Source organism: Ambystoma mexicanum, chromosome 7p (assembly GCF_040938575.1).
Source record: "Ambystoma mexicanum isolate Mex_15411 chromosome 7p, UKY_AmexF1_1, whole genome shotgun sequence".
NCBI lineage: Eukaryota > Metazoa > Chordata > Amphibia > Caudata > Ambystomatidae > Ambystoma > Ambystoma mexicanum.
In genome coordinates, this window is record NC_090939.1 from 882,476,341 (window position 1) to 882,493,178 (window position 16,838).

The following is a 16,838-nucleotide window of genomic DNA, read 5'->3' on the forward strand; positions in this document are numbered from 1 at the left end:
TCCCATTTAATGTGATGTACTCTCAGGTATTTCTTGCATTAAAATATATCCCATTCTAAAAAGGTAAATTCCACCTATGTGATCACTTTAATAATATGTAACCACTTTAATAATCAGCCCCCCAGATTTCTCTCTCTGCCACAAATCAATTGATGCAATTCTCATATATATATAATAGCACAAATAATTGAGATATAGATTTTTCCATTTAACTCACTTCTTCATTTATATTCAACTTGTGCTAGTTCTATGCCTCAAAATACAAATTCACCTAATTTGCATAATTAACTCACATTAGCAAAATCGTTTTGGTAGCCCTAAATAGAACATTTTAAATTGAACATTTCACAAAGAGAATTACGGTTCTACAAGGTTCTGTTAAAGGATCATGGGCAAATAGTGAATACCATGTTGGAAATATACAAAATATCACTTAGTATTTTTGTGTTTTCTGCCTGGTATCTCTTGTCCATTCTGTTAATGCAGAGCAGCAAGGTATTTGTGACAAGGGCCGGGACATGGTAACATCTCTTGTAGTTTGCAGTTCCTGGGGATTCTACGACTTCTGTCCTGCCCCCTCGGACAGTTCCGTTTCTGTTAGATTTTCAGAAACTTTATCTTTCCAGGAATTAAGATTCATTCTTTCAAGAGAGGCCTGGGAGGTCAGATTGGGCATCACAGATCTACGGAACCCCCCTTAGTTAATTATCTTAGATACAACATACACAGATGCAACCCATAAAGAATCCGGCCCAGGGTGTATTTCCATTTCGGCCTCTGTGGCTAAGCCTATCGTTATCTTTATGGCACAATCCCCTAACCATTTCATTTCAGTGAGAAAGCATGGGATCTGTTTTCACATCTCATTTGGACGGAGGTGCATGATTAGAATTACAGATGTCAAGAGTTCTACTCTGGCTTCCTTAAATGTGGGCCCATTCACAATTTCAGCTTTTAAAATATAAGTTTTCCTGTTCCCCCCTGATTTTACATTATCCCCAAAAACACAAAAGCATAAAATATTCCTTTGTCCTTTCTTGAAACTGTGGTTCTCTTTCTCCTCACGTTAACCAGTTCCCCATTTTAACAAAAGTTGCAGGTTGTTTTCTGGTACTTGACATGTTTATCTCAGGTCTTGTCATTTAGAATTTTGAGTGGGTGCAAAAACATTGCATGTTTTGTTTGCGCGTGTGTTTCCCAACTGCTGTGGGCAGGCTGCAGTTTTAAAAATATTTTTAAATGACACCTTTCTCTGCATCTTTTCTCATGAATCGGACTTCCCTACACAGTGTGGCTATGCATTGTGCTATTGTACGTTTTGGGATTTAGAGGGGATTGCTGTTCGTGGCCCTATTGTTTGATATTTCCACAGAGCCAATGACGATTCCTGGGATCTGGGTAAAAATTAAACTGATGAATCGAACTGCTGTTATTATGTTAGGGAGGCTAACTTCCCTAATTATATGCGGCTTAACATTAATCCTTAGAATTTGCTGAATCGTTGGCTGGCTAGATGTGTCCTTAACTGACAGTTGGAATGTGAGGGCTTTGACTACTGTCTGAATTTTGTTTTTTCTGGTTAATGATCAGTAGGAAACCCAGATTTTTTCTGTCAGAGTACACAAAAACTCATTGTTTTTTCGGGGCGGTGTTTGTGGTTCTTTTCTGAACCGTGTGACGTGGTGACGAGGAAAAAAATTGACTGTTCTCAGTTTGTAGACGTGAGTTGCCAGTTAGCTCTCCATCACCTAAGAACCTCTGCAGTTTTCATTTAGCACAGCTGGTGAGGACACTCCTCACTCTGCTGGCCGGAGATACTGGTCACTTGAAACCAGGTCTCGTATCATCTCCTTGTATGGATAGCAATGAATGTGTAAGAAATTAACATCCTGATAATTTTGCTTCCTGCTTCTATATATATTTTTAGGTCATGCCTGTATAGATTGAAGGGGTTATTGGCATCTCAATTAGAATGGTGTACTTTTATTGGCAGTGGGCACCGAGAAAGGTGCTTAATTTGACCAACCAACCCAACTTTCGCTTTTATACATAGTTTTATTGTGGGCAGGTTACCAACTACAATAATCTGAATGGATGCTATGTCTCAGGGCCTGGATAGTGTCTTGGGAACTTAAAGGGAGGAAAGGTCACTTGGGGAACGTGAAATGTACAAGTGAAAGGCTGTATGCCTGGGTTCAGGTTCCTGCCATATTTTGTGGATGTCAAGGTGATCCTGAATTCTGTCAGTCTTTGCCTAAGGCTTTAGCATTTACTAGACCCTCCTTCTTAAAATGTCCAGGTCGTTCTGTTGCTGGTGTGAGGGGTCAGCAATGCCAGGCGGACAACTGTTTCATGATTGTATAAAGATGCCCTTTTATTAAGATGAAAATAATAATAAATGCCTCACTATCCCTGCTCTGCTTAGGATTTCCCTGCCTGACAAAACTAAGGGGAAACACTCTAACACCGGATCTGGCCCTCACAGTTCAACATACAATACAAAGAAAAAATATATGGCAATTCAATCAACATAAACCAGGATAGTTAGTTTCTTGTGAACCTTTTCAGTAACCTGGGTGAACTCCCTTCCCCAGGATTCAAGGTTAGTTCAGCTCTACTGTTAATCAATAGAAAAAGAAGGAAATCCACACATGTTGCAAAGTCTTAATTCAGTTATTGAAATTCCAAAAGCCAGGTGAAGTTTTGTTAACCAGAGTTCCAACAACAGAGTTCTTCTTCCTGAAGAAATTCAGGCCTTCCACTTCTTCAGAATTGCATCAGTATTATTCCCAGCCACAATGCTTTTTTACCATTTTCAAGAAGACTTGATACAGTTTAAAAGAAATACAACTTCAAATGGATTGTGTCCTCCAACGTATTCCTCATCTGACATGTAATGTCCACTGCTGTGCTGCTTCAGAAATTCTTTTAGCAGAGGGAGCCCTTGCGTCGATGGCATCGGGTCGATGTCCTCGAAGGCCTGCGTCGAGGGTGACATCAGATGTTTTAGGTAGCATGCACGGCGTCCTCAGTTCATGTTTTTTCCGTAAACATGTTTGCTTCAAGAACCCGGCGCCCCTCGTGTTTTCTACTTTGTATTAGTGTGATTATACACAATAATCCTTCTTCCACCCAGGCGACCCTGCGGTCTGGCTTCAAGAAATGTCGGGACTGGCGGGTCCAAGATGTCCATCACGGACCCACACCATATCTGCCTGTGGTGCCTGGGTGAGAACCATGCCACGGGCGACTGCTCGAAGTGCCAGTCATTGACTGCCAAGGCCTTGCGGGAGCGTAAGGTGAAATTAAAGGTAGGCTGTGTTTCCAAACCCTGTAAATCCAAATCGACTGGTATGTCAACTTACGAGTCGAGTCTCCTTGTCATAAAACGTCTGTAAGATCTAGATCTAGGTCCCAGAGTGGTTTGCACCACTTGTCCTCTTCGTTGAGGCGGTCGTTCACCTTCCCAGTCCTTGTCAGATGACAGCTACCCAAAAAAGATGTCATGCTCCACTAAATCCTCTACCCCAGAGGAATAGGAGGCTTTTAGGGAGCAAATGTTACAGATTTTTCAGTCTCATGGCACAGTTCCATCCGCGCCTTAGGTTGCAGCCGGCAAGGAACGCTCTCGGGCGCGATAAACATCGGCAGCCTTCGAGGTCCCGTTTGGACAAGGCTTCAGGAGATTGCCAGAGACGTGCCAGGTCCAGGTCCAGGTCACGGTCATCGTCATCCACGAAACTGTCGAAGCCTCAGAAGCTGTCGAAAAAAGTGTCGATGTCATCGGTGCTATGTCCGTCGAGTGAGGTCAGACCTTCGAAATCTTTGGCGCCTTTTTCGACAACGATGCCGTCTGAGACGTCGACGCCATCAGCGCCTGCTGGGCCGAATTTGCCGCTGGAAGCCCCTGTGGCTGTTGAACCTCCAAGAAAGGCTCCTGCTAAATCTGTGAAGCCTATTCCTGATAAGAGGTGCATTCCTCTCCCTAGGAAGGAGGTTTCCATTCTCTCCAAAATATTTATGAAGATGATGAGGAGAGGTCTGATGGGGACTTTGTTCCTTTTGGTCTGCATTATGGGCCGCCTAATGCTCCAGAATGTCTCATTGATGAAGACAGTCGGATTGAGCATCTCCGCCAGTCCTTACATGATGCCAGTGGCCTCGACACATCTCCTGAGATCGAATTTGCGAAACCCTGCGCCTGGTGAGCATGCCAAAACTTCTTATAGGAGACTGATGTTGAGGGTTGCTGAGTACCTGGGTTGGTCCAGGCCGCAGGTTGAGTATGAGTAGGATGACCTTACTGATATATTGTATCAAGGTCTGTCCACTGACCCAGTGTTGCCATTTCATGTGGCTTTAGAAAAAAGGGTGGCTGCTACTTGGACTTGCCCGGAGTCTCTTCCGGCAGTTAACAAGTCTTTGTCAAGGAAATACTGTCCATCCAGTAGCGACCCCGGCTACCTGTCCACACACCCCACTCCCGAGAGTTTGGTGGTTCAGGCGGCTACGCCCACCTTGAAGCAGGCAGTGTACCCTACAATCCCTATGGATAGGGAAAATAAACGCATGGATGGATGGGCATGCAAGATATTTTCTGCTGGGAGTATGGCCCTGAAAACGGCCAACTCCACCTGTGCCGTGGCAAAGTTTTCGCACACTCTGTGGAATTGTATTTCACTTGCGGCTGAGCATATTCCCGAAGGGGAGGAAAGGGATGGCTTTCTAGCTATTGTGAAGGATTGCAACAATGCCATGTATGAATCCCTTCAATCTGGGCTGGACCCTGCGGATAGTGTCGCTGTGCAGGCCCGTCTTCTCAACATGCCCTTTGACGGATCGCATCTTTTTGGCAGCAAGGTTGACGAGAGCCTTGAAAAGTTGCAGACCTCCAAGGCAGCCGCCAAATCTTTGAGCGCAGCTGTCGGACAACCTCTGACTTTCCGTCCTAGGGGACAACAATGGAGGAGTGGTTCCTTTCACTATTACTCCTAATTTGGAAAGGCGACAGGCATGCCCAGTCAAAGGGGCCTCCATAGAGGCACTTGTGGACAACGTAGGGCTGTCGCAGCATCTCAAAGAATGGCAAGCCATTACTTCAGATGCGTGGGCTCTGGATATGATCGCCCATGGTTACTGCCGTGCTTTTCTCCAGTGGCCTCAAGACGATCCACCGGGGAAACACTCTTTGAAGGTTCCGAATCCACTCCTGATGCAGGAGATTTTAGTCCTGCTGGAGTAAGGTACTATACAACCAGTGCCTGTGGCGGAATTGAACAAGGGTTGGTATTCCCCTTATTTTTTATGCCCAAGAAGGACAGAGGACTGATACTTGAACAAGTTCCTCAGGGAGTTCAACTGCAAGATGGTTACTCTTTCTCAGATCCTTCAGGCCCTCCAACTTCAGGATTGGTTGGTGTCATTGGACCTGCAGGATGCTTATTTTCATGTGCCGATCCATCTCAAGCACAGAAAATAACTCATGTTCGCAGTGGGCGGATCCCACTATCCGTTTCAGGTCCTGCCTTCCGGGCTAATCTCCGCCCCGAGGGTCTTCACCGAGCTCATGGTGGTGGTGGCAGCACATCTCAGGACAGAGGGGATTCATGTTTACCCCTACCTGGACGATTGGTTGATCAGGACATGTTCTCCCGAACAAGACTTGCATCATCTCAGCGTCACCTGCCACTCCCTTCACAAGCTGGGCTTCTCCCTAAACTTCAAGAAGTCGCAGTTGACACCATCCCAGCGGCTCCAGTACATAGAGGCTGTTTGGACACTTCCTTAGGGATGTACTCGCCGCCCAAGGTGAGGGCTCATCACATTCTTCAGATGGTCACAAAATTTCAACAAGCCCAGACTGTTCCGGCTTTCGAATTCTTAAGGTTGCTTGGCCTTATGGCATCCTGCATTTTTCTGGTGCCAGAGGCCCGCTTGAGAATGAGATCCCTTCAGTGGGCTCTGAGGACTCAATGGTTACAGTTCTCTGGCAGGATGTCGGATCTCCTTCTTGTACCATTCTTGGTCTCGCAGGACCTTCTCTGGTGGGCCGATGAGAACAATCCCATAAAAGCAAAGCCTTTTTGGCAGCCATGGCCGGATGTCACAGTTGTGATGGACACTTCTCTGACAGGGTGGGGGAGCTCATGCAGACGATCTATCCATCAGCAGTCGTAAGTCTCCATCGGAGTCCAGATGTTGCATCAATCTTTTAGAGCTGAGAGGCATCAGACTGGCGCTGAAGGCGTTCCTACGGTCTGTACGGGGAAACATTTCCTGGTAAAGACGGACAACACATTGGCAATGCATTACCACAACAAGAGAGGAGGTGTAAGGTCACTACCTCTGTGCAGGGAGGCATTGCTGCTCTGGTTCTGGGCAATCAGCGAGGGTATGTCCCTTTCGGCAATTCATCTGGCCGGCACAGAGAACATGACGGCGGACGCTCTGAGCAGGCAGGGCGTGGTCTCCCACGAGTGGGAACTAGCTCAAGAATTCCTTCAAGAGATCTTTGCCCTTTGGGGAACCCCGCAGGTGGGCCTGTTTGCGACCGTTGCCAACTGCAAGTGCGAGCAGTACTGCTCAAGGAAATTTCCTCCAAGAGCTGCTCTAGGAGCTGCGTTTGTCGTGGAGTGACACTTGCCGCTTCTGTATGCGTTTCCTCCAATCTCTGTCATGCCTCAAGTTCTCAGGAGGTTGAGATGGTTCGGGACCCGCATGATCCTCATTGCTCCGGATTGGGCCAGGAGAGCGTGGTACCCAGAACTTCTAGACATGCCTATATGTCCTCCAATGCGTCTTCCCCAAAGAGAGGATCTTCTCTCACAAGAGGAAGGTTGGGTTCTGCATCCAGAGGTCAAGACTCTCAACCTTCTTGCATGGTTTCTAAGATTTTCATATATAGGATTGGGACCTCCCAGATGACGTTAATGGAGGTGTTGCTTCCGGCTAGGCGGCCTGCAACAAAGTCCCTGTACCGTTGCCGTAAGTTTTGCAACTGGTGCAGAGGAAAAAATGTGGATCCTTTTCAGTGTTCAATTCCAGAGGCGCTCTCCTTCTTGCTTTCTTTGGCCCACAGGGATCTTCAGGTGGGCACCATTAAGGGTTATTTGGCAGAGCTGTCTATCTATAAGCGCTCTTCAGAGGAATGTTCTTATTTTGAAATTCCACTGATCACTCAGTTTTTGAAAGGGCTCACAGAAATCTTCCTGCCATCGCTGTTTCAGGTTCTGGTCTGGGATCTTAATTTGGTTCTAAAATTTCTGATGGGTGCTCCTTTTGATCCGTGCACTTAAAACTGTTTTCTTAGTTGCAGTTACATCTGCTAGAAGAGTGAGCGAGTTGCAGGCACTTTCTTCTAAACCACCCTTTACTTTGTTCCACAAGGACAGGGTTGTCTTGAGAGTATGTCCGTCCTTTCTTCCTAAGGTTGTGTCTGAATTTCATTTGAGTCAGAAGGTGGTACTCCACGCTTTCTATCCTCCTCATCCTAGTAAGGAAGAGGAACGGCTCCATAGGTTGGATCCTAGAAGAGCCTTGAGCTTTTATCTCTCCAGAATGGTGAAACTCAGAGTGGATGACCATCTCTTTGTGTGGTATACTGGACACCGTTTAGGACAGGCTGTTTCTAAGCAGACCTTGTCTTCTCCTCACTATTTCAGAATGCTACCGGTTGGCTGGTAAGGACCCTCCTGAGGGTTTACAGGCTCATTCCACAACAGGCATTGCTACTTCGACAGCCCTCCAGAGGGGTGTGCTGGTGAAAAATATCTGTGACGCTGCAACCTGGTCTTCTATACGCACGTTTGTTAAGCATTACTCCTTGGATACTTCCCATGCTCAGGATGTTGCCTTTGGAAAGGCAATGCTCTAATCTGCCATTTGATTTGGGTATGTCTAAATTCTTTCCCTCCTCCAATCATTATTACTGCTTGGGGAGTCTGTCATAGATGAGGAATACCTTGGTGGACACAATCCATTCGAAGAACAAGTTTCTTACCAAACTGGTAACGTTCTTTTGACTGGATGTTCCTTAAGCATATTCCTCATCGCTCTCCCAGCCTATCCCCCTAAAGAATTTCCCATGCCTTTACAGCTTAAGTGTCACAAGGCTAAGTGCAGTCGATGCTGTGTTCTGGGCATGTGTGCCACACGTTGTGGGTTGGAAAAATCATGAACTGAGGCTACGGGCGCCGTGCGTGCTACTTATAACATCCGATGACGTCACCCTCGACGGAGGCCTTCGAGGGACATCGACCCGATGCCATCGACGCAAGGGTGCCCTCTGCAGAAAGAATTCCCAAAACAGCACAGCTGTGGACATTACGTGTCATAAATAAGGAATACGTTGGAGGAACATCCAGTCGAAAGAAAGTTACCAGTTTGGTAAATAACTTGTTCTTCTAGAAGGTTAGTGGAACAGGAGTCTTGGTTAAGTTCTTATTCTTCTGTTCAAATTGGAGTACAACCACAGCTTCAGTGTTAGACTTCACAATAGGTATATTTGTCGGGATGACTTCACAGTGCTACTACTACTTCCACGTCTACAACTTCACCTATGCTATAGTTTACTGTGAGGACATTCTCCTTTGCATCATAGCATTCCACTTCACTTGGGTCACTGAAAATTTGCAACCACTGACAATCAGATACACCACCACTACTTCAGTAGTATTAAGACTCGAGACAGACTTCACGGCACTTGAACACCTACACATAGGCATGGCACTGTCTTTGGCAATGTAGGTTGTGCCAACGTCAACAATCTTTATAAGCAGCAAATTCCCCTTTCACATCTTTTGGCTTCACTTTCTCTGTCAACTGTTAGCCAAACAATTACCCCAAAACCTTGATGCCACTCTATTGGCTTCAGGTAGTGCTTGCACATTAATGTCTTAAGCAAGATTGTACTTCTGTTGGCCTCACAGTATGGAAGCGATTCGTTCTGGCTCTAAGAAAGGTTGCTTTCCATGTCAAATAGGGAAAGACTCTTGGATTGGGCAATACTTGCTCTGTCTCTTCAGCTGCATATAAATGATACAATGTTTAACCACTTGACATCTTACACGAATTGTAATTGTTCGTGTGAATAAAGGATTAGAGTTCAGTATTCCTTTGGAAATCGAAATTAAGCACACACAAGCACGTCATAGGTTTTACAAAGGTTAGAGGTTTAACAATGTCTTTCACAATATTACTCTGTGTAATGGAAGACATGCAACCATTCTTCAAAAAGTTAGAGCTTTAAGTGTTTAACAATGGTCTTTGTAACGTTTGTTCTTCACACAAGTGAAATGTGAATAACTCGAGCACACGTGATTGTTACTTTCCCATTATCCCTTTGTTCAAAGACGTCCACAAACAATTCAGCTCGCTTTAGCTTATACACGAATGAATATGGGGAAGGATACTGTTGCCGGCAATGTTCCCGCAAGGAATCAGAATGCCAGGTTTGACTCACCGGCTTCTGTGATCCTTGTTCTTCAAGATTGCCCAACTTGTATGACTTTGGGACAACTTCCACCGCTTCTTACTGCTCAGGGACCCGCACCCTTCCTCTGGTCCGGTGTCTCTGGTCCAGCCACTCTCTTTTGGGTCCCCTCTCGCTCCTGAGACCTGCTACTCAAACATAGCTCCTCGCTTGGGTCTCCAACACAGCTCCTGCATGGTAATCACGGCAATCAGGCTTGCACAGGGAAAGACAGTCGCCCTGCACATCGTTCGCTGTGCAGCCTCTGCACTTCAGAGTTTGGGAAACCCAGGACCCTTTCAGAACAAGCAGGTAAAATCTGCTGCATCCACGTTCTAGTGTCCCTCTGGTTCTCCCACTTCTGCTTGATTTGTGTCTTTTCCCTTCTGCCTCTGCTACTACAGCGCTCTCTCTCATTGCCTGCACCTGAGCGGGCCTTTTATGCCTCCCAGGTTCCTTCAGGTGTGTGAAGTGAGGCTTAATTGCCCGACTACTTCCATAGCATGCTTTCCCTCAAAATCATTTAAAAAAGGTTCATTAGAATGTGTTATAGGAGAAGACAATTTAGTCAAGGTAATATTTTTGAATGTGTTTCTATTCCTTTAGGTTTGAGGAAGGTGTTTATCTTTATCTACTTGTAAGCATATTTCGAAGGGATTGTGTCCTCCGTCGTATTCCTCATCTTAGATATCTCCTTCCAGCTCTGCTGGCCTCGGAATTTTTTTTCTCTAAAGGGCGCTGCGCGTCGACGTCCTCCGAGTCGATGTCCCTCGACAGCCGCCGTATCGACGTCGACGTCATCCTGCCTATAAAGGCCGCGCGCAGCGTCCGTTGCTCAGTTCCGTTTTTCCGCGCTTACTCAGTGCCTCGGAATACCGTTGCTCAGTTCTTGTCAGATTAATCCTATTTACCTCGAGGTATTCGATCCGTACTCGATGGCTTCCTTGTCGGAACCGACAACTCCTCGATCCGGCTTCAAAAAATGCCGAGATTGTGGAAAAAAGATGTCGCTGACTGACCCTCACAGAGTTTGTCTGTGGTGTTTGGGAGCTGAACACCATTGTTCGGAGTGCGAGGACTGTATGTCCATGACAGCTAAGGCCCTGAAGGAGCGTAGGTGGAAGCTGGAGAAAGGTAAGACTTTTAAAGCTTCTTCTTCGTCGACGAAGTCGAGACATACGTCTCCTCGTCACCATTCGCGCTCCAGGTCTCGGAGTGGGTCCCATCACTCCTCGAGATCGAAGCACTCGAAGAGGAGACGTCGAAGATCCCCTTCTCCGTCTTCCTCTGTTTCGCCAAAAAGAATCCCTTGCCCCACGAAACATAGTTCCCGGGCTGAATGGGAGGAATTCCGCAAAAATATGATGAGCGTCTTCGAGAAAGCGGCCTCGACCCCCTCGAAGACTGCCGAGAGCGATGCTCTGGTCGAAAGACCCGAAGGTCAAAAACGCTGTGAGTCGCAGTACCTGGCGAAGGAAACCTCTCGAGCGCGTCACGAACCCTCGAGTAGGACTATAACCTCCAAACCTTCCTCGAAGGTTCCGTCGACGCCGTCGACGAAGGTTCCGTCGAGGTCGATGTCTTCGACGCCGTTGTCGAAGGGACCTTCGACACACGGGTCTGTCGACTCGACGCCAGCTTCGACACCGGCGTCGACGCCAAGAAAAGCCACGGTCACGACACACCCAGTGACTATCCCCAGGTCCTCGATGACGATGGCTTCGAGATTGTCGAGTAGAATCCCAATTCTGTCAAGGTCATCGAGGCCTCCGCCTTTGTTTTCGACGCCACGCTCGAAGCCTTCGACGTCGGCGTCAACGACATCGACGTTTTCGAGGCCGATAATGACAAGCTCGGCACCCTCTGCCCTGGAAATGGGATTTACTCCCTTTATGAGTTTTTAGAGAGGAATTTTCCTCTGAAGAACACAGGTTAAAGGATCTTCATGATTACTTACATGAGGCAAGTGGGTTAGACACTTCCCCTGAGGTGGAGTTTGCTAGGCCAGACCCGGGGGAGCATGCTGAAACCCCCTATAGAGCCTTAATGGCCAGGATCACAGAGTTCATGGGGTGGTCTGCACCTTCACAATCTTTCCAACAAGATGACCTCACGGATATTCTTGACAAAGGCCCACAGGAGGATCCTGTGGTGCCTTTTCATAAAGCTCTTCAGAGGAAGGTCATGACAAACTGGGAAACCCCAGATGTCGTACCAGCAGTAAATAAAAAACTGTCTACTAAGTATAGGGTATCCTCTACAGACCCGGAGTTTTTGTACAGGCAGCATCCTCTACCAATGTCAAGACGGCTTATCCTACCGTCCCACAGGACAGGGACGATGATAAACATGATGCTATGGCAAAGAAAGTCTTTTCAGCATGTAGCATGGCGTTAAAATCTGTTAATGCTACTTGCACCCTTGCTAGGTTCAGCCATACACTTTGGGAGTGTGCTTCTACAGCGGCTGACTGCATCCCGGAGAGAGAAGAAAGGGATGCGTTCCTGAATATTATACAGGACGGTAAAGACGCTATGTGCGAATCCCTCCAGACGGGCATTGATTTGGCTGACAGTATCAGCAGAGCAATGGCGGCAAGTACATCAACCAGGAGATTTGCTTGGTCGCTTGGTTGAGAAAGTCTGGTTTTGCCCCAGATGTGCAAGCCAGGCTCTTGAACATGCCATTCGATGGCTCTTCTTTGTTCGGGAAAAAGGCGGATGACAGTTTAGAAAAACTGCAAACTTCAAAAGCAGCAGCAAAATCCCTAGGAGCTGCAATCCGTCAAACTCCTTTTCGTCCTACAGGAACCTCTGCGAGGGGCAAGTCCTTTCGCTTCTACTCCGCATTCGGAAGAGGTAGAGGACGACCGGCTCAAAGGGGACAAAGAACTACCCGAGGTGGACGGGGTAGATATTCAAAAGCCGCAGCAACAGCAGGTGCCTCTTTACCATCGGCATCTACTTCAGCCGCCCCAAAACCACTCTGAGGACTTCCCTCACAGGGCACCTGTAGGAGGCAGGTTGACTCAACATCTGGCGGTATGGCAGGTTATCACGTCAGATGCTTGGGCATTGGAAACAGTTGCCCAAGGTTACTGCCTGCCTTTCCTACGTATACCTCAGAGTCATCCACCGGGGATCAGCTCTCAGAAAGCTCCAGATCCGCTCCTCTTGCAGGAAATTTTGGACCTGCTAGAGAAAGGTGCCATAGAACCGGTACCTGTAGCGGAGAGGAACAAGGGCTGGTACTCCCCTTACTTTCTCATTCCAAAGAAAGACGGAGGACTGAGACCCATCTTGGACTTGCGAGAATTGAACAAATTCCTCAGAAAAGACAAATTCAAGATGGTCACTCTTTCTCAGATCCTCCAGGCCCTTCAGTTCCAGGACTGGTTGGTATCTCTGGACCTTCAGGACGCTTATTTCCATGTGCCTATCCATCTCAAACACGGGAAATACCTCAGGTTCGCAATTGGCAACTCTCACTATCAATTTCGAGTGCTGCCATTTGGGCTGACCTCCGCCCCGAGGGTCTTCAAGTTAATGTCGGTAGTGGCAGCAAGTCTAAGGAGGGAAGGGATTCACGTCTACCCCTACCTGGACGATTGGTTGATCAGGGCTGTTTCTTCGGAACAAGCTCAGATCCAACTAAATCACGTGTGCCACTCCCTTTACAGACTGGGCTTCTCCCTCAATTTAAAGAAGTCACAAATGATACCATCGCAGAGACTCCAGTTCATAGGAGCGATCCTGGACACTTCCCTGGCAAAAGCCTCGCCACCAGAGGTGAGGGCTCAAGATATTCTACAGATGGTTACCAAGTTTCAACATGCCCAACGTCTCCCAGCCTTCGACTTTTTGAGGTTGCTAGGCCTCATGGCATCCTGCATTTTCCGAGTGCCAGAGGCTCGCCTGAGAATGAGATCCCTCCAGTGGGCACTGAGGACTCAGTGGTCACAATTCTCAGGGAGAATGACAGATCTTCTTCAGGTTCCCGACAGAGTAGCTCGAGACCTTCAGTGGTGGGCCTGTCAGGAGAACATTCTGAAAGGAGAACATTTTTGGCAACCCTGGCCGGAGATAACAGTAGTCACGGATGCCTCACTCACGGGGTGGGGAGCCCACGCCAACGACTTGACCATCAGCGGTCGTTGGTCTCCATCGGAGTCCAGACTACATATCAACCTGTTAGAGCTGAGAGCCATCAGACTTGCGCTGAAGGCGTTCCTGCCAGCTGTACAAGGGAAAAACGTCCTGATAATGACGGACAACACAGTGGCCATGCATTACCTCAACAAAAGAGGAGGCGTAGGATCACTACCCCTGTGCAGAGAGGCGATGCAGCTCTGGTTTTGGGCAATCCAAGAAGGAATCTCTCTATCGGCAGTTCACCTAGCCGGAGAGAAGAACTTGACAGCGGACGCTCTGAGCAGGCAGAGTACAGTCTCCCACGAGTGGGAACTAGCTCAGGAAGTCCTTCAAGAGATCTTCGCCCTTTTGGGAACCCCTCAGGTGGATCTGTTCGCCACCAGCGTCAACAGGAAATGTGATCTGTTCTGCTCAAGGGAATTTCCCCCGAGAGGAGCTCTGGGAGACGCGTTCATAGTGGACTGGGAGTTTCCGCTTCTGTACGCGTTCCCACCGGTCCCCGTCATTCCTCAAATGATCAGGAGGTTGAGAAGATTCCAGAGAACCATGATCCTAATTGCCCCGGATTGGGCCAGGAGAACGTGGTACCCGGACCTTCTAGACTTGTCCATCTGCCCTCCAATTCGACTTCCACTCAGAGAGAACCTACTCTCACAGAAGGGAGGTCAGGTTCTCCATCCAGACATCAAAACCCTCAACCTTCACGCTTGGCTTCTGAAAGGTTGAGGTACAAGGATTGGGACCTCCCTGATGATGTTATGGAGGTGTTGCTTTCGGCAAGGAGACCAGCAACAAAGTCTTTATACCGCTGCCGTTGGAACAGATTTTGCAGCTGGTGTAGAGAACAGAATATCGACCCTTTTTCATGTGGTACACCAATGGTTTTGTCCTTCCTTCTATATTTGGCGAATTCAGGCCTTCAAGTTGGCACCATTAAGGGCTATCTCGCAGCGCTATCCATCTTTAAGCGCACTGCGGAAGAACCATCCTATTTCAAATTACCCTTGGTAATACAGTTTCTAAAGGGGTTAACTAATGTTTATCCCCCAAGACCATTCCAAGTTCCCCTAAGGGATTTAAACTTAGTACTAACTTTCCTGATGGGCACACCTTTCGAACCTCTCCATTCTTGTTCGTTAAGATTCCTTACCCTTAAAACTGTTTTATTAATAGCACTTACATCTGCTAGAAGGGTGAGCGAATTACAAGCTCTTTCTTGTAAACCCCCTCACACAATATTTCACAAAGACAAAGTTGTCCTGCAAGTGAAGCCTAATTTCCTCCCAAAGGTGGTTTCGGAATTCCATATCACTCAGAAGATTACCCTACCATCTTTCTATCCTCCTCCTCACCCGGGGAAAGAGGAAGAGAGTTTACACAGGCTAGACCCTAGAAGGCTTTATGTTTTTACATCAGACTAGCCAGGATAAGACAGGCAGACCAGCTGTTTGTAGGTTACACAGGTCACAAGCTGGGGTTACCAATAACTAAGCAGACCATTTCCAGATGGATCATTCTAGCCATTCTGGAATGTTATAAACTGGCAGGGAAAGACCCCCCTCAAAACCTTAGGGCTCATTCGACCAGAGGTATTGCAGCTTCATCGGCCCTCAAAAGAGGAGTGCCGGTTAAAGACATCTGTGCGGCCGCTACATGGTCGTCTGTCCATACCTTTACACGATTTTACAACTTGGATTCCTCCTCCAGTCAAGAGACTAGGTTTGGAAGGGCTGTACTGCATTCTATTCATCAATAGAAGACAGCATGAAGTCAGTACTCCCTCCTCCGATAATAGAATACTGCTATGGGAGTTTTAAGATGAGGAATACGTCGGAGGACACAATCCCTTCAAAGAACAAGTTACTTCTTACCTTGTAACGTTCTTTCGACGGGATGTTCCTCTGACGTATTCCTCATCGACCCTTGTTGTTGCAGCTTACGCTCCTTCAGGGTGATTAGTCTAGTCCAGAAAGAATTATTGTGGGCTACAAAACGGAACTGAGCAACGGACGCTGCGCGCGGCCTTTATAGGCAGGATGACGTCGACGTCGATACGGCGGCTGTCGAGGGACATCGACTCGGAGGACGTCGACGCGCAGCGCCCTCTAGAGAAATTTTTTTCCGAGGCCAGCAGAGCTGGAAGGAGATATCTAAGATGAGGAATACGTCGGAGGAACATCCCGTCGAAAGAACGTTACAAGGTAAGAAGTAATTTGGTCTTCTGTAGGCAAGGCTTGCTCAGATTTTATGGGACTTATAACCGTAGCCATTGGTCTTCTATGCAGGTCAGTGACATTCTATTGGCAATAAGTCGTTAACTGTTTTGGTAACTTAAAAAGGTTCTTCCTTTCAGAGGACAAATACCATGGGATCTCCTCACCACCCTGGGCCTTGTCTCCTCCCACTTGATCCTCTTGCAGTACACCACCCCCAAGGTCAGGATCAGGAAGCGTCTGCTTTTCCCTGGCTACGTGGGAGGAGACTATAGGCAGAGTTTTAGTGAGAGATCCCTAGGACTCTTTACACTGGCCTCCGTTTCATTGGGCACACTTGACTAGGGAGAGGTAAAGCAGAGGATTCTACACCAGAAGTGAATCGAACTCCCCGAAGATATTTCCGTTATTTTGGGCCGATAGTCCTCTGATGTCAGAAGGAGCCGCAGAGGAGGGATCTTCTGGTCTCCCTAGTGGTGGAGGCTCCTGGACCTGCATACCCTGTCCTTCGGGTTCCTAATCACTGCCCCCCTCCTTTGCCTCTCTGAACCTTGTGTATGCTGCCACCTCTTAACATCTGCCTCTGCTCAGCTGGAACCTCCCTTGTCATCTTTCAGCTCTCTGATTCCTCTGCCTGCTCCTGATATTCCTCTGCTTTCTCCTTATTCCCCTCAATCATCTCCTGGTACTCTCTGCTTACTATCTTCTACCACTTTTGGATTTATTTGCATCCTCCTCATCTTCGCCATCCACCTCCACCCCCCCCTCTCGTCTTCAGTCTTCTGTCTAAACTCATTGCTAATGTCTGAAAACATTTCCACCTCCTACATAACATCCCCTAATAATCTCCAACCTCCTTATATTTTCCCACCTCATATTTTCTAATGTACTCCAACTTCTTATGATCTTCAATCACTTCTCATTCTGTTCTATCTACCTCTGTCACACTATCACCAACCTCCTAGTCTCCTTCTTGACCAATCTTTTGACACTCTTCACACAGCT

At 47.5% G+C, this 16,838-nt stretch overlaps 1 protein-coding gene across 2 annotated transcripts in view; it reads left to right on the forward strand.

The window, feature by feature from the left end:
• RASA3 (RAS p21 protein activator 3) overlaps positions 1-16,838 on the forward strand; it is a 1,503,746-nt gene that overhangs the window by 1,084,256 nt on the left and 402,652 nt on the right. The window lies entirely within an intron of this gene.